Below are 22,309 nucleotides of genomic sequence, written 5' to 3'. Positions count from 1 at the left end.
CAGAACCAGAATGCTGTGTAAACGTCTGGCTGTATATAGATGGTACACAACAGATGCACATCTGTACATTTTGAAGTCTGTGTGTATTCAGAAGACTCAGTCAGAGTATGAATGTGCAGTGAGATAAGCATGGGTATTTTCATCACATAATGGTTGGAACCTGTGGAATAATTAACCTTCAGTTTACCATGGCATATGCCTACTACATACTGTTCCCACTGTGCATTTTCAACCTCTAATTGGCTGGGGCATGATGTGAATACAGACACAGAGGGTTAATCATGGGTTTAACAAGTTAGCATAAGAACTGATTGTAGGTTAACTGTGAGTTTCTTCAGCTATGACTAATCCATATAATCTGTGTGTACATAATGTGAAATCTCCTCTGAACAGGGTGATTAGAAGTTCTCCATGTGAAGTGGACACGGTCTACAATGGGAATGCAGTTCATTAAGCCATAGTCTGCTGCCAGTACATGCAAACCAGGTCATAATGATCAATACACAACATTGCATACCATAGGAATGCTTTATGCATGGGACATCAAGACTTGCTTTTGCATGAAGCATTTATCACTCAGTTTATCATCGCTGGACTATGCAGTGCAGGGTAGGAGTGTAAATATACAATTGTGTTTTGGAAAAGGATCTTTGAAGAAATTGGCAATATGTTGAATTTAAATATTGAAGTTGATCCAAGATTAGCATTATTGTCATTATCCATAGAATGGATGGGACAAAATACTAAAGAAGTTATAATAAATTTATTAACAGCAGTAAGATTAATAATAGCAAGGAAACTGGAAAACAAAAAGTGAATATCATATAGTTGACTGGTATAAAGAACTCTGAAATATAGCTATTAATGATAAGTTAACTTGTGACATTAAATGGAAAAGGGTTAATAAGTGAAAATAAATTTGAAAATGTTTGGAAAACTTTTATTGAATATGTTTTAATAAAAGGAAAGGGGTGTGAACCAGCACAAGAGACAATACAGTTCTGGAAGGGAACTGGGGCAACCTGAATGAATAGATGATCTTACACTAAATAAGTAGAGGTAGCAGGAGTATTAATGTATTGTTTAATTGTGTTAATCAGCCATGTTTAGCTACAATTATTGTTATTATAGTAATTGTATTGTTTTTCTTAGTAGAAGAAAGCAGGACTTTTTTTGTCCTAGAACGCACCGGAACGGTGTTCCGGCACCTTTTTTTCCAGTGGATTTTACAAAGTGATTTTGAATCATAGCAGATTAGCAGCAAACATCATTGACATAGTGCCTGCAGGCTGCTTTTGCGTCTGCTATCTGATAGTGAGAAAGTGAGGGCGCTGCTCTCAGCTTGGGACACTGCTCCACTGCTCGGGGAGTGTGTGTGTGTGGTCGCGTGCTTACTTCCGGCGACATGAGTTCCAGCACCTTTTTTTTTTTTTTTTTTTTACAAAAAAAGCACTGGAAAGAAGTTACATACAGCTAAACAAAAAAGAAAAAAGAAAAAACATTTTAAAAAATCCTCCTGATGCTGTCCTTGCAATTCCTTGCTTTTGCTTATATTCTAGCTTTTTTGCCTGGCCTTGTTTCCACTTCCTGTACATGTTCTTTTTTTTCTTTCTTTCAGGCTGTCACTTAACTTTTTGTGGCACCACATGGGCTTCCTCTGCAGTCTTCTATACCTTTTTCTATTTAGAATTGTCTGTAGTTGTGCTTGGAGAATCTTCTTTTTCAAGATTCTTACCTCTCTTGGACTTCTTTTTCGTTAAGAGCGAGTTGCCATGTCATCTTGATTATCATAGGTCTGAATTCATTAAAGTTGGCTTTCTTTGAAGTCCAGGGTACAGGTTTGCTGCATTTAAACTTGGTCTCCTTTATAATTGATAAGTTGTGTATCTCATGGTTGATAACAGTTCTATTTCCCCTCAGTTCCCCACATCAGCCAACCCAATACCTGCATGCTTCATTGTAATTTGCAGTGACATGCAGAACTAAAACAATTCCTGCTAAATTGTATCACTAAGACAGCAAATTGAGTTAAGCATAGAATTAGACCTGTGTTATCAACATTTGATAAATATATGCTCTCTGATGCGGGCAGCCCTGCACTAGTTGAGCAATAACACAAAACATCTGCTGTGTCAGAACTGACTGTATTGGAATGACACATTGGAGATCATTGGAAATATCTCTTCTGTGAAAATAAATAAATTTCTATTCAATTTGAGGATGCAAGCAACTGAATGCTTTTTTTCCCGTTTGGCTGATTACTTTTTTTTTTTTTTCCCCAGTGATAGCATTCACTGGAGATACAGGTCCATCCTTAATATTCCTAAATCAAATGGTTGCAGAATGACTCTGTCTCTTCCCCTGTACCCACAAACTTCCATCGTGTTTTCACACCTTCTGACTACAGTTCTCTGAATGTATTAGCACATTTTTGTATCGGTCCCCAGCATTAGCACCAACTCACTCTTTTAATAAATGGAAGTGCATTGTACCTCTCCAAGGTGTCATCCTGTAATTTATCAAAGCAGAATCCTGTTCATTATCTGTCATAATTTGATAGCACCTCTTAAAATGAGAGCCATTAGGATATCTTGCTGGTTTCCTTTCAGATATTCCTTTCCTGTTCGGTCATCTGTCTATATTTACATCTCAGAAAATGAAGTGCTCAACAGATTTGTCGTGGGCTAATCATTAAATGTGATCATTTGTAACAAAAATTACTTTAATAACCAGGTTGTTATTGCACCTTCCATAGCAGCAAAGATTATTTGTTGAAACTTTTGTAAGCAGGCTATGATAATGAGCTGTGCTGATAGATGAGATGATGCTAGCAGGAGATCTCTTTTGTTTGATCTGCTTATTTGAGCTGTGCTGAATCATTGTCAGGCCCTGAAATCTGTTTCAAATCCAGTGTTGGCACCAAGGGCTAATGCCAGAAATTCCAGGTAAATGAGTCTGGGCCCAAAGCTTGTTGTATGTGCAAACTTTAGAGGCTTATTTTGGTACAGAAGCAAGCCTGAACTTTGATTTTAGCCATGTGACTGTGATTTGGCACAAATCCTGTGGCTAGCCTTTACTAGAAGCCTCACCATTTGCCTTTACCTACTCAACAGAGCATTCGTTTCTGTTTGCCACACTTCAGACACATGCCCAAGCAATGGAGAATTCATCAGCACACACAACTTCATTGGCTCACCTTGGCTAGCTTCTACCACTTTTATGTCCCCAGAGTGATTCAGGATGGCACTTCAAGCATTGTTCTGAAATTAGAATCCAAAGGGAATTGAAAAGTCATTCCCTGTCCTGGAGAGCGTCCAACCTTGGAAAAATGCCAAAATGCCCCCATATCTTCCTGGAATGTCAATGAGGCTGTGGAATTAGACGGAGGCATTTGGGCTGGCAAAATGTATGCATTTAAAACATTTGCCGGTTTTCCCTTTCTTCTTAGAAAATACTATTCAAGGAGACTTTAAAAAAATGAGATAACTACATTTCAATTACATTATGACATTAATAAAGCAGAGGAGATGATAGAGGATGGATAGACAGATGTAAATGAAAATGAGCAGCAACTGAAAATAACAAAAAGTATTACCTGTGAAAGTAGTAAACAGTGAAGTAGAAGGAGAAGGAGAATTTCCTGGTGACTGCAGCCAAGATGTTTACTCCTTGGGAAGAAAGCATACTAAAAAGCAGAGAAATCACCCTGCCAACAAAAGTGCGTATAGTCAAGGCTACGGTTTTCCCAGTTGCAATGTATGGCTGTGAAAGCTGGACCATAGGAAATGCTGAGCATCAAAGAATTGAGGCCTTTGAATTGTGGTGCTGGGGAAGACTTGGACTGCAAGGAGATCAAACCAGTCAGTCTTATAGGAGGTCAACCCTGACTGCTCTTTAGAATGCCAGATACTGAAGCTGAAGTTGAAATACTTTGGCCACCTAATGAGAAGGAAAAACTCACTGGAGAAGACCCTAATGCTGGGAACTATTAACGGCAAAAGAAGAATGGGACAGCAGAGGATGAGGTGGCTGGATGGAGTCACTGAAGCAGTAGGTGTGAGCTTAAGTGGACTCCGGGAATGGTGGAGTATAGGAGAGCCTGGAGGAATGTTGTCCATGGGGTCGTGATAGGTCAGGAATGACTTTGCGACTAAACAGCAACACAACTGTTATGCATTCCCACCAGCTTTGGAGCAACTTCTGGCTCCATATTTCACCAGGCTGAGGGCACCACAGTGTCAATGAACTTAGCCACATGACTTCCCCAATCAGTCCTCATGGTTTGTTCCAAAGTTCAAAATGGGATATGAAAATTGCCTCTATAGTCCTGAATGTTGTTATTCCATCAGCAAAAAGCATGTTTACAGTCTCACCAACTCTACAAAGCTGCATATTAGTTGAGTTCAGAATTCAGGGCCCTTGTCTGCCACACTTTGAAATATACCCCAATTAGTATAAATGATTATTAGACTCTTCAGCAACAGTTTTGCTGTAATGAAATGTCACAGATTCATTTTAATGAAATTATTTTTATATTTGGCTTGCAGGAGAAATAGAGCTGACAATCAGTAAAAGAATGAGTTCTACTTTTTGGTTGTTTTAAAAAAGCTCATGACAACTGCACCGAATTAACCAATGCACAAGTGACTCTGTGTTAGAACAAAATCCATTTGTCAGCTAAATCTAATATGGGTTGTATTATCCTTCCTTAGACTTAGGATATTTATATTATAAAATCATATGGGCTGTTCAATCCACTGCAGAGTTTTCTTGATGGTTATTTAAATAGGCGGATGCTGCAGTTCTGTGGGGGCAGGCAAAACTGTCCATGTCCAGTACATGTCCATTTCACCTCTTTTGAGCCACATGCTATTTGGTTATCAGACAGGCTCCCCATCCAGACCTCTGCACATTCTCAAAGGAGTTTTCTGGGGATTCCGTTCCCAAATATTCCCAGAATGGGGTGTCAGCAGTGGCAGTGGTCTCCATGGGACTTTTAACTGGAATTGCTATAAATCTGTGATCCCCAACCTCCTCTCCACCCTGTCACACTTCCATTTTCCCCACTCGCAGCCCCATTATGATGGGACTGCCCCAGCTGTCTGGAGAGCAGCATAGCAGCTCAGCCTCTGGAAACTCAACCTAGAGGTGGCAAGCCATTGGATTTGGAACTCCAAGGAATCCTGTGGTATCTCAGATAAATACAGTGTGGATTTCAAATGCACAAACTGATTCTGGGGACATTAGCTGAACAACATGTTTGCAATGGATCTTTCTAAATTCTCTTTATGGTATCTCATTTTGTTTCCAGTTCTAGCTATCTCTTGTGGAGACTACTCATTTGGGGGAGTTTGTCTTGGATGTGATGGGGAAACATGGAAACATAAGGAAAAGGAAACATAGGAAACAGGCCTAAGACAAATAGGAAATCTAACTAGCCCACCCTGGGTTGAGCTAACTCTGTTTGGTGGGAAAGGGAAGAAGGAGATTTGATTTGGATTCAACTTGTAGCATTGGCAGTACTCTCCCTAATTAACCGACTTGATGGAGAGCTTGTGCTGATGATCTTTACAAGACATTGGCCATGTTCTGGACACACATACCTTGCTTTATTTTTAGCACCACGTTTTATTGTGTGATTGCGAGTGTGGTGCAACTGCAGACCCTGGTTCCTGTGTCTGTGTTTTTCCACCTTGCAGAGGCTGAGTCACATGGCCACTACATATCTCCCAAATTGGTATTATACATTCTGTCCTCAAAATAAGATAAACATATATATTTCCCCCCAAAATTCATATTTAAATTTGCATTCTGATATGCTTATACTGGGACTGCAGGAGGTGCAATGGTTTAAACCGCTGTGCTGCTGGGTTGGTTGATCGAAAGGTCGCCAGTTCGAATCTGCACAATGGGGTGAGTTCCCGTTGCTCCGTCCCAGCTCCTGCCAACCTTGCAGTTCGATAGCATGCAAATGCAAGTAGATAAAAATGTACCACTTCGGTGGGCAGGTAACAGCGTTCCGTGCATTTAGGTGTTTAGTCATGCCGGCCACATGACCATGGAGACTGTCTGCAGACAAACACTGGCTCCCTCGGCCAGTAAACGGAGATGAACACCACCCCCTAGAGTCAGGCATGAATGGACTTCACGTCAAGAGGAAACATTTGCCTTTACCTTTACCTTATGCTTATACTGCCAAACAATTTTACTTTAGATCTCAAACATAAATAAATCATATCTGGAATGCTCTCCCCAAGGGTTTTGCCTGGCACTTTCCTTATACTCTTTTCAGCACCGGACAAAGACCTTACTTTAAAAAAAAATATTTTAATAGTTGATGCCACTCTTTGCTTTGCATTGTTATCCGTATTTTATTAGTATTGTATTTTAAATTGTAATTTGTTATTTATTTGGCTTTTATCTTATGATTGTGAGCTGCCCAGAGATACTGTGGCACAATAGATGGCATACCGATGTTTCAAACAAACAAACAAATAAACAGCTAATTTATGATCTACATATTTAACCTGATGTGAATCACATCATTATATATGGGAATTCAAACTGCTTACATATCTGACCAATAGAAATAGATAATGAAATTAAGTTCAACAGCATTTAGGAAGGGTGGTGTTGAAATTTTAGACATCCAGGGACTTCTTTTGTCCCTGCTCGGCACTCCCTGACCTTCCATTTCCTTCTGCAGAACTCTTCTCATCTGAACTTGCTTATGTTCTTCCATGTAACAGCTGACCTTGGCTTGTCAAGGTCATTCCTGGTTGTCTGGGGCTCTGTAACTGCACTCAGTTTAATATAACTAAGGCTAGTGCCCTTTGCTGGCCTTCCTAATCAACCCAGGGAAGACAAAGTCAACAGGGCTGGGGTGAATATCATGGCCCTAGCTTCCTCCATGGTTGCAGTAAAGGGTTCTTCTGTGTGCACCCTTTCCCAACTTTGCCAGTAGCACCCAAAGGTATGGAATAAGGTAAACCCAGCATACTGATATCAGGGAATGGCACAGGTTGTACGACTGCTGTTTCATGCTCTGTCCCCCTACCTGAATATCTGCTTCTATTCTGCATGATGTACAGGGGGGCAGGGGACACACACACATTATCATGCAAGTACCAAAGCTTGATATGTTTCAGCTGGTGAAATTGTGCCAAAATGCCAACCCACAGAGCACCAAATTCAAGTGGCAGAGACCGTAAGCAATTATGTTGGTTATGTCTTGCAAATGTCACATCCTTTCTTGGAATGTCTTGGTGATCTGTCTTTTATTTTAAGTTTGAGTGCTAGAAGCCCTGTCAAAGGGTTTGGGCCTTTTGTCATTTATTATGGACTGAGATGTTTGGGAGATTTATTAAGGGCCATGTTTAATATTTCATGGCTGGCTCCTTCCATGGGAGTCACTCAAATGTCAAAAACAAATGCAAGAGCGGAGCTATAAAAAACAATGGAATGCTCTCTTGCTCTCTCCCCCTCTCTCCTCCCATCTTTTTTTTTAAATCTAATGTGTTGCTCACTTCACCCTTAAGTAAAAATTAGTTAAGCTCTTTCCAGCTTAAATCAAAGAGGCTTTCATTTGTATCCACTGGGAGAATAAGGTATTGCTAATTAGATGCTAACAACATGGTCAGGGTGCATTAGCAGCATTTCCATGAAGGCTGTTGGTGATTTAGTCATCCCATGTTCTGCACTGTGGTTGTGCTTCTCTCTGTGTGTATGTTTTAATGGAAGTATTGTGGAAGCAAGCTGGGAGAGGATGGACACAATTCCTTCCCCGAGTCATAAATTCCTTAGATGCATTTATTACTCATAGCTTTAGTCACATGCTTTAGAGCCTAGGTTTTTTCCTATATTTTTGGAAGGCTATTATTGGGTTCTATTGGAACTGCTCTTTCCAAACTTTACTTCTCCCTCTCAATTTCTTTGTGCTGCGGCCGAACACATTGTTCTTAGTCCTTGCAAGATGCAACCCATTGCTTGCCAACATCCCCAGTCACTCTTGTTAGCATCACCTTCACAGCCACGGTTACTTCCCGAGTTTAATTCCTGCTAAGAATAGAATAACCTAAATGGTTTACAAGTAAACTTTATCATCACATCAAAATATTACTATTAAAATCTAATTTTAAAATATGGCAAAAAGAAGACATTTTTTAAAAAGTTTCAGTTATAATAATAAGGCCTGTTATTGAGGTATTATGCAATGGCATTCCATTAATTTCTGCAGGACCAGCAACTAATCTTGAAGGTCAGTTGAGTCTACAAAATGGAAGATGGCCTGGCTGTATCCTGGCCAAAAGCTGCTTGGGTCTTTGTATAACTTTAACATTCGTTTAGTTGCAAAGTCATGACCCATCACGACCTCATGGACAACATTCCTCCAGGTTCTCCTGTCCTCCACCTTTATTCTTTTCGGTGTCAGGTGATGACCTGCTTATTCTCCCAGTAATTTAACAAATGATTGGTTTTATTCTGTTTTTATTACTATTTTAGATGCAGTGTGCTGCGTGTTGTTGTTATGGTTTTGTTTTTGTTTTCTTTGTAAGCTGTCCAGAGACTTTTTTTTTAGTAATGGATGGCACAGAAAAATTTTAAATAAATAAACAAATAAAAATTGCAGAAACTTTTGGAGTGGGGAGGTGGGGCTAAGCCATCTGTGTGTCTATGAGGGAAGGGATAGCCCAGTGAGGACTCAGCTTGCTCAATTACCATGGAATGTTGACTTACTGTTTTTTGTGGGCTGGAAACCTGGAATGGGGAAAATATGAATTCTGGGTGAGGACATGGTTGTATTAGTGGCATTGTGGCACGCACATATGATGCTGCAACATTTTGTTGAGGTTCCTCTTGGGAGTTCTGTTAGAAGGAACTCAGTGGAAGGGGTCCACTTTCCCAGAGGCTCAGTACTAGCCCAGTGTAATTCAAAACCCATTCCAATTTCTTTTGAAGGGTGGCCAGGTAGTGATGGTGACCATTTTAGCAATCTCATGGTTGTACTCCAGATATTGCAGATCAAAAAATAGCATGCATTTCTGAATTATGAATCCTGCTAAGATAAAAATCACCAAAAAGTTCACTTTGAATACCTTCTTAGTGACAGATGTAAATTTTATGCAAATTTTATGGATTTGGAACAGTCTTAGGGAGTCTAACAAATAGGCCTTGATAACAAAACTGTATCCAACCAAGATTGGTTTATCACTTGTCTCTAGTTGATTGGTAATAGAAGTCTTTTATGTTCTGAATTCACATCACAAAGCTATTATTTTGACAGGTCTTGCATGAAATATACTCCAAATATTTTTGTTCCTTAAAGAAAGCAACTTGTGCTAGCAAGGAGTGGAAGAAAGAGAGGAAAGATTTTTCTTTTGACATGCTCATAAGTTTCTAGCCTATCAAAAGTGTGTGTGGGGGGGACACTGCTTTTATCTGATTTCAGATTGTGTTGGCTGTCAGCCTCTCTTATATGTTTTTTTCCCTCCTCCTGCTGCTTCTGTTGCTGCTAGTATATTTCCCTGTCAACACATACACTTAAGAGTACAGAGTAACATAAAAGAATTTGAAGTACCATATTTTTCGCTCTATAAGATGCACTTTCCCCCCTTCAAAAGTAAGGGGAAATGTCTGTGCGTCTTATAGAGCGAATGTGTGTGCGCCCGACGCCCGGGATGCTGCCGGCCCACCTGCACCACGTGGCACCAACTGGCTGGCACGCACTCAGCACATGCTGCTCCGCCTCCCCCCCCCCGGCGCAGGTGAGAGCTGTGCCGGTCAGGGGGAGGCATGCAGAGGAGGAGGAGCCGCAGCCTTTAACCCACCGGCCACACGGAGAGACAGACTGCTCACCCCCACCGCCCAGGAAGACCTGCCACTGCCATGCCGCCCAGAAGGCCACCACCAGCACGCTGCCGGCCCAGCTACACCACGTGGCACCACCTGGCCGGCACGTGCTCAGCATGCCCTCCTCCGCCCCACCCCTCTGGCACAGGTGAGAGCTGTGCCGCTCAGAGGGAGCAGTGCGGAGGAGGAGGAGCTGTGGGCTTTAACCCACTGGCCACACGGAGAGACGGACTGCTCACCCCCACCACCTGGGAAGACCTGCCGCCACTGCCGCTGCGCCACCCAGAAGACCACCGCCGGCACGCTGCCAGCCCAGCTGCACCACACCTGGCCAGCATGCGCTCGGCATGCCCTATTCCGACCCCCTCCTCCGGCGCAGGGGAGAGCTGTTAATCACAGGTCAGTGTGTGTTTTCAAATGGCAACCCATGTTTTATGAAGCCCATGGGGAAGCGAACCTTTCTTGTTTAATATCCAACTGAAAATAGCAACATGGTCTGGTGGGTATTTTTCTGAAATGAGAATGCAAGAAAAGGGTTTGTTTATGTGTTTGTTTGCTTGTTTGTTTTTCTGGATGGCATCTAAGGGCCATCTTATCCACCATCCTCTGAGAGGCTCACAGGCAGGAAATGAAGGAAATATACTGTCTGGCTCCAAGCAATATCCACATCTATATGAGTGTTCCAGACCAAGGGCAGGGGGCAAAGTAAAAGTAGGAATGTATGTATCAACATGGCCCAAGCTTGTTGATACCAATGCTATCTCTAATTTCTAACTCAAGATCATATCAGATTGTGAACTTATTTGGGGGGGTTAGCAACCTTTTTACATGAAAATCTGTGTGTATCTTCATGCATATCTTTCATGCAAAGATATATATCAACTTTGCATTGTGTGCATTTTTCCTATTCATATGAATATATTCCTGCACTCCCTCCCCACCAAAAAAGTCTTCTTCCCCAAATCTATATATCCTGTTGAATGGTTTTCTTTTGGTCCACACATCACAATATCACAAAAAGCTGAAGGGTTTTTCTCCCAGGAGTCTGAGGTGCATTCTGACAATGTGATCAAGCTGTGGAAAAACAGACCATTATAAGAAGATAGGATATGTAGAATGTACCTGTGTACACCGATAAGGCTTAGAATAGTATCAGCTGCCTTCAACTGTGAAAAATCATAATTTTTACAGGTTTCTGTTCATCCACTATGACTTTCCATAATCCAGAACCAAATGTGTAATAAACCCAGAAACCTAGAAACCTTAAAACAGAGAAACAGAGTGAGTCATAAGGGGCCTCCCAGACCATCTAATCTGACCCTTGAATCCAGCTGGCTCCACTCACGACATGCCTACCATGTGCATGTCCAGCCTATCCTTGAACACCTGCACCCATGGGGCTTCAAACACCTCCCATGGAAGCCCATTCTATACCCTTAGGATCTTAACTGTCAGGAAGTACTTCCTGGCATCCAAATTGAACATTGGTTCCCTAGTTGGCTCCCTAAAATACTTGGTAGATAGAAATGGAGATGGAGACAGTGAAGGTGAAAAAGGTCAATCAAAAGACAGGGATGTATAGTAGTGTCTCTGAATCAAAATGGAATGAATCTTGGGAGAGAAACTTTGTTCCCTTCCTTCCTTCCTTCCTTCCTTCCTTCCTTCCTTCCCTCATCCCCAAAGCTAACAGATCTTTTTTTGCTGGTTTGGCTTCTTCTAAAAGAGCTCAAGAGCAAGATATGAGGAAAATGGCTATCCCATGAATGACAAAATGTCCTCCAAAAAAACCAGCTGTTTTAGGGAAGATTCATAAGAATGTAATAGCATAAGAAAATCCCTGTTGGATGAAAGAAGAGTCTATCTAGTCCACTATTCTAGTCACATGATGGCAAACCAGCTGTCCACAGGAACCCTCAGGCAGGATATAAATACAGCAGCCCCCTTTTGCTCAAGTTCCCCAGCAACTCAACCATGCATATCCATGAACCAAATGGCAATGACCCTTTAGTCATGCTAATTTCTGAGGAAATGCCTGTTTTCTCATATTTTCTTTGGCATTCCCAGCATTTTTAAGCACACCTTCTCAATAAAAGCTTCCAGAGACGAGCACTCCAGCTGACTCAGTTTGTTAGGCTGTAAACTTTTAAAAGCCCATCAGATTTATGTCAATGTCAGTGAACATTCAATGTCATCCGATATACCTGTATGGCTACAGTTATTGGGGGGCGGGGGGGGGAGAAATAATACCCATCAACTTATAATGGGGAAACAGCAGTAAAAATAATAAAGTTTAATTCAACCAGTAAAAAGGAAATTATCCTTTTAAAGTCAGAAGAAGGTTAAAATATATTTTCTTTCCTAAATTAACAGCTGAAAGCAATGTAAAACAAATGCCTTTTTCACCACAGTAAAGTTTCTATTTTCTTCCTTCTCAGTGACAAAATATTGTCACTCTTTCTCAAGGAGAGGCAGCATGCATGGTATGCTAAAGCCAGAGAGATGCATGAATTAGCAACACTTGAGCTTGCTGTAGTTTTTGGCATTCCATCTCAAAGCTTGTTTCTTCTCTAGTCCATGTCAGATGGCAAGCTTTGCTGTTTTGCTTTCCTAAATGAAATTGATAGGTATTTTTGCATATTTTTCAAATGTATGTATCAATTATGCACAGTTTTGAAATCAACACATTCTTCTTTCATTGATGAAAGCTTATTTGTGTGCATTTTTCAGATATAATATGCATGCTGTTGAACACATTTTGGGGGATCCACAAACTTGCTAATGTATGGACTCCAGATTGTGCCTGACTCTGCCTCTGGCCCAGAAGGTAGAAGGTGGGTAAATCCTTATCAAAAATGTAATTAAATATTCAATTCAGAAGAGTCATGCCAAATAAGGCCAAGGCCCCAGTGTTCTTCTTCACTCAGTGGCCAACCAACAGGCCGGAGGAAACCTGTGGAGCATGGGTATAGCATTGCCATGCCGCCCATGTTTTGTGGCAGCTGGTGTACCTTGTACATATGCACATTGCATACAAATGTGGTAGAGATACAAACGTTTCATAAATACCCACAAAGCCAAAGCTTCAGGACTAGATAGTATTCCAGCCAACAGTTTATTCCAGTGAGACAGGTTAGTCTAAGAAACTGAGACTGGTTCAAGGTCAACAAGTGAGCTTCGTCACTGAAGAAAGATTAGGACCCAGGTCTCCCAAGTCCAGCACTCTAACCACTATACCAGAGGGGCAAAAAAGTGCAAAATATTGGTTACAGTCCCACCCCAAATCTCCATCTAGCAATTCCTGATTCTCCTCATTACACCAGTAGGAATGTATAAGTAAGTACAATCCTCCAAGATATTTCATTGGTCCTATTAAGCCTCCATTGCCTTTAATTGATGTTTCTTGGGTGTTTTATCTGAAAATGGGACTCCAAATTGACTCTGAATGTTACTAAAAGCAAAATCTGTCGACCTTCTTAGGATAAGAGAAAGATATTCAAGTGGTCATGTGTCAAGGCCCGTTACGATTTGAGGGCTTACTGTTGAATGTCTTGATCCAGAACAGACATGAGTCAAGTTTCAGAGGGAGAAGTCCAAGATCAAAGAGATAACAATGGAATTCCAAGCTGGTTGTATGTCCAAATTCCAAGGGCAGCAAACAAAGGACAAAAGACACAGAAACAGGTGATGGATACCAAGTCAGGTAAGTGTTCTTGTTGACAATGCAAGTTTCAAGGATCCAATATCAATAATTAAGGCTAAAACAAGGAAGCAAGGAATCACATTTCAAAAGCAGTGGCACAGGAGAAGATAAGCTTGAGTTTATAGAGACAAACTTCTGAAACCAAGGGGCAAGTTCTGATGCTAGGGTTTTATACAGCCAGATAGACATGGATGAGCCTTTGGGTTCAACCAGTGAAGGATTCAGGCAGGATTAATGCATCAAATCTAACTGGTGTCCTTCAAGTATAGAAGCTGGTGTGTGTTCATGTGCGAATGCTTCTGGCTTCGCTGCAATGACAAAGCACATGTAGTGGGTCCTAATTTCAATTCCTGGAATCTCCAGGTAGCTCTAGGAAAGATGCCAGTCTAAAAACCTGGAGTGTTGCTGCCACTCGGTGCACACGGGGCTGGACAGACCAATGGTCAGCTTGGCATAAGACACTGTCCTCTCAGATATTGCTTTCTTGTGCAACAGGCTTTGGCAAAAAGAAATCCTGCGTCAATTGAGAAACATGTAGAATCCTTCTAAGAAATGTCTGAATGGGTATATTAAATAAATTGTTTTGTTAACTTCAACATTCCTTGTTGCTTTGCTAGAGAAGGATCCCTGCAAATAGACTATGAATTCCTCATAAGGTGAAACGTTGGTGGCAACTTTTCAGTAATTTTCTTTAACGTCGCAGCTATAACAACAATTGCAACAGAAAAGTCCCTTTTTCGTTTGTGTGTGGGGAACCTTGAAGACATTTGTGGAGTTGGAGAGAAACTAAACTTGAAGTAGCAGAATATGTAAGCAGAGACTTAATAAGGAAAGGAAGAGAGTCTATGAAAAGCATGCGCACGGCCTATCTTGGTTACATGCCGCCTGCCATGTAAGTGAACTGACAAGATTGTTATATTAACATTTTACAAGACAATTTGATTACACCAAGAATCCCAGGGGACCAAAGAGAAGCACATTTCCATACCGGATGCCCCTGGAAAAGACTAGCACACAGCAAGGAAATTAATGTGTTGCCATTTTCTTGCTTTATCTTTCTTTCCATATTTATTTTCATAACTAATACTCTGAAAATAGAATCAACTGTTTTGATGCTGTGGTTAAAAAAGGGAGGATGGTTTGGTTTTCAAACCAAAATTAAATGTAATCAAAAACTGAAGCAAATGTGCTTTGTATAGTTAAGGAGAAGATATTAAAAGTTTATAGAACAACCATGGAAAAATGGATTTGAGTGGTGTGTTGAGATTTGTGCTGCTTCACCATGAGGTTAGGGTAACTTTGAAGAAGTTACCCACAGCATAAAATTGGTATTATGAAAGCATGACCATCAAACCATAAATTAAACTATATGCATAAAAATTAAAATATAGGAAGAAGTGTCATGTTAATTGTGGATAAACCTGATGGTCTATATGTTCAATTTTCAGACATCTTTCCATGTCTGAGTTAATTAAAATGTGGTGTCATAATTAGTTTCCTAAGCTTCTTTGTTAGCTACCAGCTTAAGTTCCTGATAACTTCCAATTGGGTTTTATGTTTATTTTAATTTATGAATGAATCATTTTTGTACTGTTATACATATTCTGTCAGTGCATTAATTGTACTAGAGTATGGTAAATATGTCCTTGTGTGAAGGGTCGAGCTAACTTTTCTGAGGAAGTAGTTATTAGGCTGCTCTATAACAAACCTGGCCTGGACTCTGTGACCCTTGTGTCTAAATAAACCTTTTTATTTAAGCGTCATTTTAATTGTTAACAATATTTACTTATTTATCTGGCCAGGGCGACTTCTTTTCTTTCCTTTTATAACTTTTCTTTTATAACTTCTTTTATATCATTTATATTTTTTATTTATTTTATATTATTAATTTTAATTTCATATTGTTATTTTTGTATTGTATTGTATTGTGTTGTAAGCTGCCCTGAGGCTTCGGCAAGGGGCGGCATAGAAATGTTCTAATAATAATAATCATAATAATAATCATAATAAAGCTGTTGAGAAGGTGATGGTAGGCCATCATGTAAGACGAGGCAGATATAGGATACCGGTTCTCAAGACCAGAGCTGGGCAGGTGCATTGCCTCCTAGACTCTACCAGGTGCTGTACTCCTGACCCTGAACCCAAAATCCTCTTTAAATGTTAATATTTCCATTTGCAGCCAACATAATAAAATATTTTAAAATTAAAACTTTTAAAGAGCTCCTTTTCTTCTACCACCAAATCTTAAAATGCTGGTGAAAAACTTCACTGACATCTTCTAAGTCAGACTATGGTTTCTTACTGGCACCATCACATGTTACCTAGACTCTGATCTAGCTGATCAATCAATGATCAATCAGATTTCTGACCTGGATATGGTAACAAATCAACCTCTGTAGCCCTGACACACTTAGACCCATTCTTGCCACCCAAGTGGAGGTCTAAGTGATCACCTGGCAAGCTGGAGTGCCCTTCTCCAGCTTCATCTGGTCTGCAAAATCATCCCTGTTGCTGGATGGGGATAGTTCGACAATGTTAGGATGGCCACAGGTTCCTTGTGAAAACAGAATGGGAAAATGCTGGATTTTCAGGTAGGATGTCTAGCAAGACATGCCTAGCAAGAGAGTTCCAGTTTTAGACTTTTCTAGGAAAGAGTATATCTCTATGTATAAAGATGTCATGGTGAATCAAGAGACAGAAAACATATGTGCACTTAGAGAGTCCAGAGGAGATTATTCAAAAGAATTGTTCCTAATAACAAACATATATGGTAAACTTTGAACATCAAACATTGTATAGACTGGCATTTAAATACAAATAATCTGAAGATTTTGACAGAAGAATAAGTGCTATGCTGTGTTACAGGTAATGTTTCTCATAATCATGGTTCCATGAATGAAATGTACAAAGGGAAACAAAACACACTCACAGCAAATAACTAATTTTTATTTTACTTTTCCTGGCATGATTAGATTTATAGCAAATCCACCTTGTGAGTTTGTGTGCTACTGTACCTACCTCCATTCACCCATTCTTTTGATGGTAGTTTTAAGTAACAAAACATGTATTATCTTAGATCAGAGGGCGCACAGAGGGCAAAGTTCAGAATTCATCTCAGATACCTACTTCAGAGACTCACACAACCTTCTAAGTCCAGAGTGTCTTCTCTGAGAATTCCCACCATAGCCCCATACCAACCAGTCTTCACCACTATATATATAGACCTCCCTCCCAGCTTCTCATCCTTCAAAAGGCTAAACACAGTTCCTTCTATTCTTTCCAATTATCTAAAAAGCCAGGAGTGGGCATTCCAGGAGGACTGAGTACTGAGGCTTGCTCCTTCCCACTATCCTATTACTTTGCCATGAGACGTTGCTTAGCAGTGTGTCTGGGTGCAAAGTCTTGGGGAAAATGGGAGACAACTTGATTGAACAGTTGACCTAGTGTATTGCTGCTGGGAACACATAGCTTCTATGCATAATTGGGAAAGGAACTGAAAATAAACTGGCCAAGAACATATTCCCCTTATCCATCTCTATGGTGCAACTACACTTAGACATGTAGTTTGAGTGATCATTTCTAGAAGCCAATATGGTGTAGTGGCTAAGAGCACAGCTCTGGGACTCAAGAGATCTGGGTTCTAATCTCTGCTCAGCCTTGAAGCTCACTGGGCGGCGTTGGACCAGTCACTGACTTTCAGCCTTACCTTCCTACAGGGTTGTTGTTGTGGGGATAAAGTAAAAAGATGGGGGACTTTGTAAGTCACCTTTGGTTCCTTGAAGGAGGAAGACCGGGATGGTGATGAAGATGATGAAGATAGACCATTGTAGATTTGGAAAAAGTGTAGCAAAAGAAAATGAAAATGATCAAGGGGCTATGAGGAAGAGTTACAATGTCTGAGATTATTTAAGGTAGGAGGGTGGAAACAACTAAAGGAAGTGATGACAGACGTGTAAAAAAGCATGCATGATGCAGCAAAGACAGAACAGGAGACGTATTTCTCACTTTCTCATTGTACAAGAATCATTGTGTCAACCCAGTTGCTGAGAAACCTGTGCCAGATGCTCCCCTGGGCAACAAATTGGCCATTGTGTAAAAAGAATCCGGGACTAGGGAGATGCTAGGTCTTATGCCATGGAACTCTTCTTATGAGCTTATGAGAAGCAGATCTACTGAAGGCTGCCATCTGAAAATAAATGCTGAAGTCTGAATAAATGTGTATTTGTTTTGCTTTCAATGTGCAGTGCAAATTACTCTTTTCTTTAATAAGCTTGTCCATCACATTCAACTCCTTCATCCAAATACACTGAGCACTTCCTTTTGATCAGGCTTGTTTCTAATGAGCCCACCTGCTCATTTCCTTTCACCGAAATCACAGAATAATCTATTTACAGGCATGGTGCTATTCTGAAAATAGAGCATGTTATTAAAAGTGAGAGAAAACATAATCACAGGTACTTAATTGATATCGCCATTGGTTCTTATTGGGATGCTAATACAATGCCTTGGTTTGAGTGCGTGTATGAACAATGTGATTTCCTTGATGGAAACAAGGGCACTGACAAGCTCTCTGTGGGAAACAGTCGCACGGTGATGGCAGAACCGCCACAAATCTGCACTCAAAATTATCCAACCTATTTTTGGGCAGACAAAATGGGGCAAAGTGTCATTTCAACATATTTTCCCAAGGGTGGAAGACATTCTCTACCATCTGGGGTGTGGGAGTGGGGAGACTTGTCACCAACTGTGGGAATAGCACAGCTTCTTTTTCCCATTCACCCACCTCCAGGTTATTCTTAGGGTTGCCCCTACAGAGGGAGCAGAAGCAGTAGCACTAGCAGGCTGGTGTTTTGTTTTGCTTTGTTCTGTTTTTACATCCTTCACAATGCTCCATTGCTCTGGGACGTTAGGCAGGTGGCTGTTACCCCCATCATGGAGATTATATAGAGAAATTTTACCAGAACGGTTTTACTTCTCTCAGGGATCATTATCAACAACAAGAAGAACACAGAAACGTCTTCAGAAAAGTATCTTCTGGAAATAAATAAATAAATGCCTTTTTAAAAACGTGATGGAGCTCTGGTAATCTTACTGATACATTCAAATGCCTTAGATGACACAGACATTCTTCCAAGAAAAAAAGCATTACAATTATTATTATTATTATTATTATTATTATTATTATTATTATTATTATATTTCTATCCTGCCCAATATGAAACAACTCTGGATGGCTTGCAGAGTGATAACTATCCAATAAATACAAGAGCAAGATAGAACACGACTGAGGTTAAATAAAATCTGAATTAAAAATTTGAAACTTTAAAATATTGGGTGAATAAAAAGGTTTTAACCTGGTGTCGAAAAGCATATAATGTAGGTGCCAGGCAAACCTTCATATAATATGAAGGGATGTAGCCCTGTATGGTTAAATAGTGCTCATACAAAAGTAATGGACACCCAGCTTAATCACACTATGAGGTTAATATCAGGAACCATGAAGTCGACACCTTCTGAATGGCTACCGGTACTATCTAACATATCACCCTCACACCTTAGAAGACAATCAGCCTTAAAAAGGGAGTGGCAGAAATGAGAGGCAAACTGATACTTACAAGAGGACTGCTACGACCAAATAGCTATACTCAAATCTCAGAACCCACCACAGAACCCAGACAGCAGTTAGTCAAAGAAGACTTCGACATTCAGACCGCATGGTGCCAGGAATGGGCAGCTTCTAGTACAGATTTGTTTAACCTAGTGTCTGATCCAGTACAATGCCTCCAAGGCTTTGAACTCTGAAGGAAAAACTGGACAGCACTCAAAGATTTGAACTAATCATGGCAGGTGCCAATACTGGAAACACAAATGGGGGTTGATTCACAACTCGAACTGTGGCTGTGGTAACGTCCTGCAAACTCTACACCACATCATGATGAAATGCGCCTTCAGAAGGATTCCTGGCTCCCTGGAAGAACTACATCATCTTGATGTACTGCTGTCCAATGGCAAGCTACCTAGTACATTTGACCATAGGCCTGGCCACTCAAGTAACTGCTCATACATAACTTAATTTTATTCATAATTGTATTAATCTTTCATATAGCATGTTTTTAAAATAATTTACTGTCACAATGTTTTACATTTCATATTTTATATATTGTTTGAGTGAATTTTAATGCAATAATGCTGTATTCTGCTATGCCATATGAAATAAACAAACACACAAACAAATGTAACAGAAAACACTGACATTATGCTTGTTTCTCCACCATTGGGTGGGGGTAGTCCCATCTTGTGGAGCTCTTTCTCTGGCTCAGGACCCCACATATCTTCTTTCATGATTTCTGGCTGAGGGACTATGGGGCTAACTTCTTTGAAGATCCTAATCTACATCAGAGTCTTCTCCTGATCCCTGAAGAGGCTACACTGGGAGATACAGTGGAGAAATAGAAATTCTGACTGATACATAGATAGCTGTTCAAAAGTGTTTATTTCCCATTTCATACCCTAATGAAGACCTTCCTCCATATAAGAACATTCTATACTAGGTTTTTAGACTAAGACATACACAGCAGCTGGAGAGGAAGCAGGGAGCAGGGATCAGGAGACAGTAGTCATATAGGGGTATCAGAAATGAAGGACAAATTATGTTGGGGAATATATCCCCAAAGAAAGAGGCATGGGACTGAACTAGGGTTCAGCATAGGTGGTAACATCCGAATGTGCAAGATCTTGCTGCCTGGGCAAAGTTCCAGACCAAACAACATTCCATAAATTTTATTTACAGGATGGCATATAAATATTCTAAATAAATAAATACTGTGCTTAGAAAGGCCCAATGGCCAGCATCTCATGAGAGAAACCAGACATCAAAGATTCCTCTCATCATTTTTAATTATTTTTTCTTATGAAATCTGTATTAATTGAAAACAAAAGGAAAAACAAACATACCCAAACATCTCCAGAGAAAGTCGAATGTATCATCTGAATTTTGTCTAAGGTGTGTGCTCTGCTGAACACTAGTACATTGATACCCTATACATTGCACCTAAGTTTATATAATATTTTTCTTCCCTTAAAAGAAAGAAAGAAAGAAAGAAAGAAAGAAAGAAAGAAAGAAAGAAAGAAAGAAGTATAGTTACAGAGAGAAATGGGAAGATTTGCCTTCTGACAAATGCATCTTTAATACCTTCTTTGACTTGCAAAGTGAAACCAAATACCTTGGCACCGATGTATCTTGTGAAGTGTTCTGACACTTTGAAGTCCTTTGATAATTTTCTTTCATTTGTCACACACTATTTGAAGGAGCAGGCAAGCAGACTATGGTGTGATGATAGAATTACAGATTTGACCCATGGGGTTATTTCTGTGACAAAGATGCACGACTTTTGTAAAACTCCTGACAGCCGTTCACTATGGTTTAGTTTTATTCCTGTCTTCCAGAGAAAGGAGCAGAGACACTGGTTTTATGAAGACCATCTAGTGTCTTCATGGTGAAGGCAAGATTCAGGCCAGGAGCTTCCTGATAGCTGTTCTGCCAGACCAGAACACATTTGAGCAATTGCAAAGTGGGTGACCTTTTAGAGTTGGTTCCAAGGATCACTGATAACTGCGCTTTTGATCAGAGTTTGTCAGCCTTGCCAATGTATTTTTGTTCAGGACGGAAAGCCTTTCCTGGAATATGTAACCAAGGATCCATTAAGGTCCAGTAGAACTGAAGTACAACCACTGTTTCCAAACAGTTCTAGTCCATCAACACGCTGGTCTACTTGCTGCATTTGCAAATGCCAGCAATAGTGCTAAACAAATATTAATATATGATTCCAACAATAAATAATGTGAGATCATATGCAGAACAGACTGAGAAACAGTGCAATCCCAGATAGCTTTACTCCAACAGAATCTCCAGTATATTCAGTGAGGCCTAGTAAAATATGGTTGTACAGAACTATGTTGAGAATTTCATTCTTACAACACAATCCCATGCCTCTACATGCATTCAGTTCTATAGAACTTCCTCTGAGGCAAGGAATTGAGTATCTGATTGGTTGTTGCCTCAACTGGTTATTGAATGAAAGGAAGTCATTCTTCACACAGTGAATACCCAAACAAAGGAATTTGCTACAATCGATCTGGACGGTTTTCAACGGAGATTGGGAAACACATGGATGACAGTTCTATTAGTTACTACTAGTCCCGATGGCTGTTTTCTGTCTCCAGAATCCTTCTCAATACAAGCTGGTGGTGGTGCCTCACTAATTTCCTGCCTCTAGGTTTCCCATGGGCAAGCCGTTGGCTGCCACATGCAAGGAACATTGGAGTATATGAGCTTTTGGGCTGAACCAGCATGGTTCTTCTAATGCTCTTATGAATCATAACATGTACAATGGACTTTTTCAGTGCTTTTATCAAAGGAGAATGAGAAAAAGCTAGTGTGCTTCTTTGTACTTAAATTTGGATCGCTACTTTGAGACCTATGGAATCCCTTACCCCTACAGAGTGTTTTTGTGAATCTTGTGGAGATTAAAAAGGTGCATAGTTCGCTGAGATATATATCTGGGCTTAGAACTCCACAGATGTTTTCTGAGTAGCATAAACACCTTCCAAATTCACCCCACATTTCACTGCTGGTGCAATTCAGTGGCAAGTAAAGTAATATATTCTCAGCAGAATAGGGCAGATAGACTAAGCATGAAGATACCATTATTTTGGCAGTGTTTATTTTCATCAACTTGCAATGTTGGCATAATATATGAG

The 22,309-nt window shown here is 40.3% G+C and overlaps 1 long non-coding RNA gene across 1 annotated transcript; it reads left to right on the top strand.

Moving 5' to 3' along the window:
- The first annotated feature begins 865 nt into the window (after positions 1-865).
- LOC123022128 lies at positions 866-21,801 on the top strand. The gene is made up of 3 exons (XR_006414467.1): positions 866-1,053; positions 17,266-17,275; positions 21,791-21,801. It is a non-coding gene; the product is annotated as an uncharacterized LOC123022128 (long non-coding RNA).
- Positions 21,802-22,309: the final 508 nt, after the last annotated feature.

This window comes from Varanus komodoensis, unplaced genomic scaffold, assembly GCF_004798865.1.
Source record: "Varanus komodoensis strain SLA01 unplaced genomic scaffold, ASM479886v1 scaffold18_3, whole genome shotgun sequence".
Classification (NCBI taxonomy): domain Eukaryota; kingdom Metazoa; phylum Chordata; class Lepidosauria; order Squamata; family Varanidae; genus Varanus; species Varanus komodoensis.
Note: the sequence above shows the minus strand (reverse complement) of the source record. Positions and strands in the feature narration are given on the sequence as shown.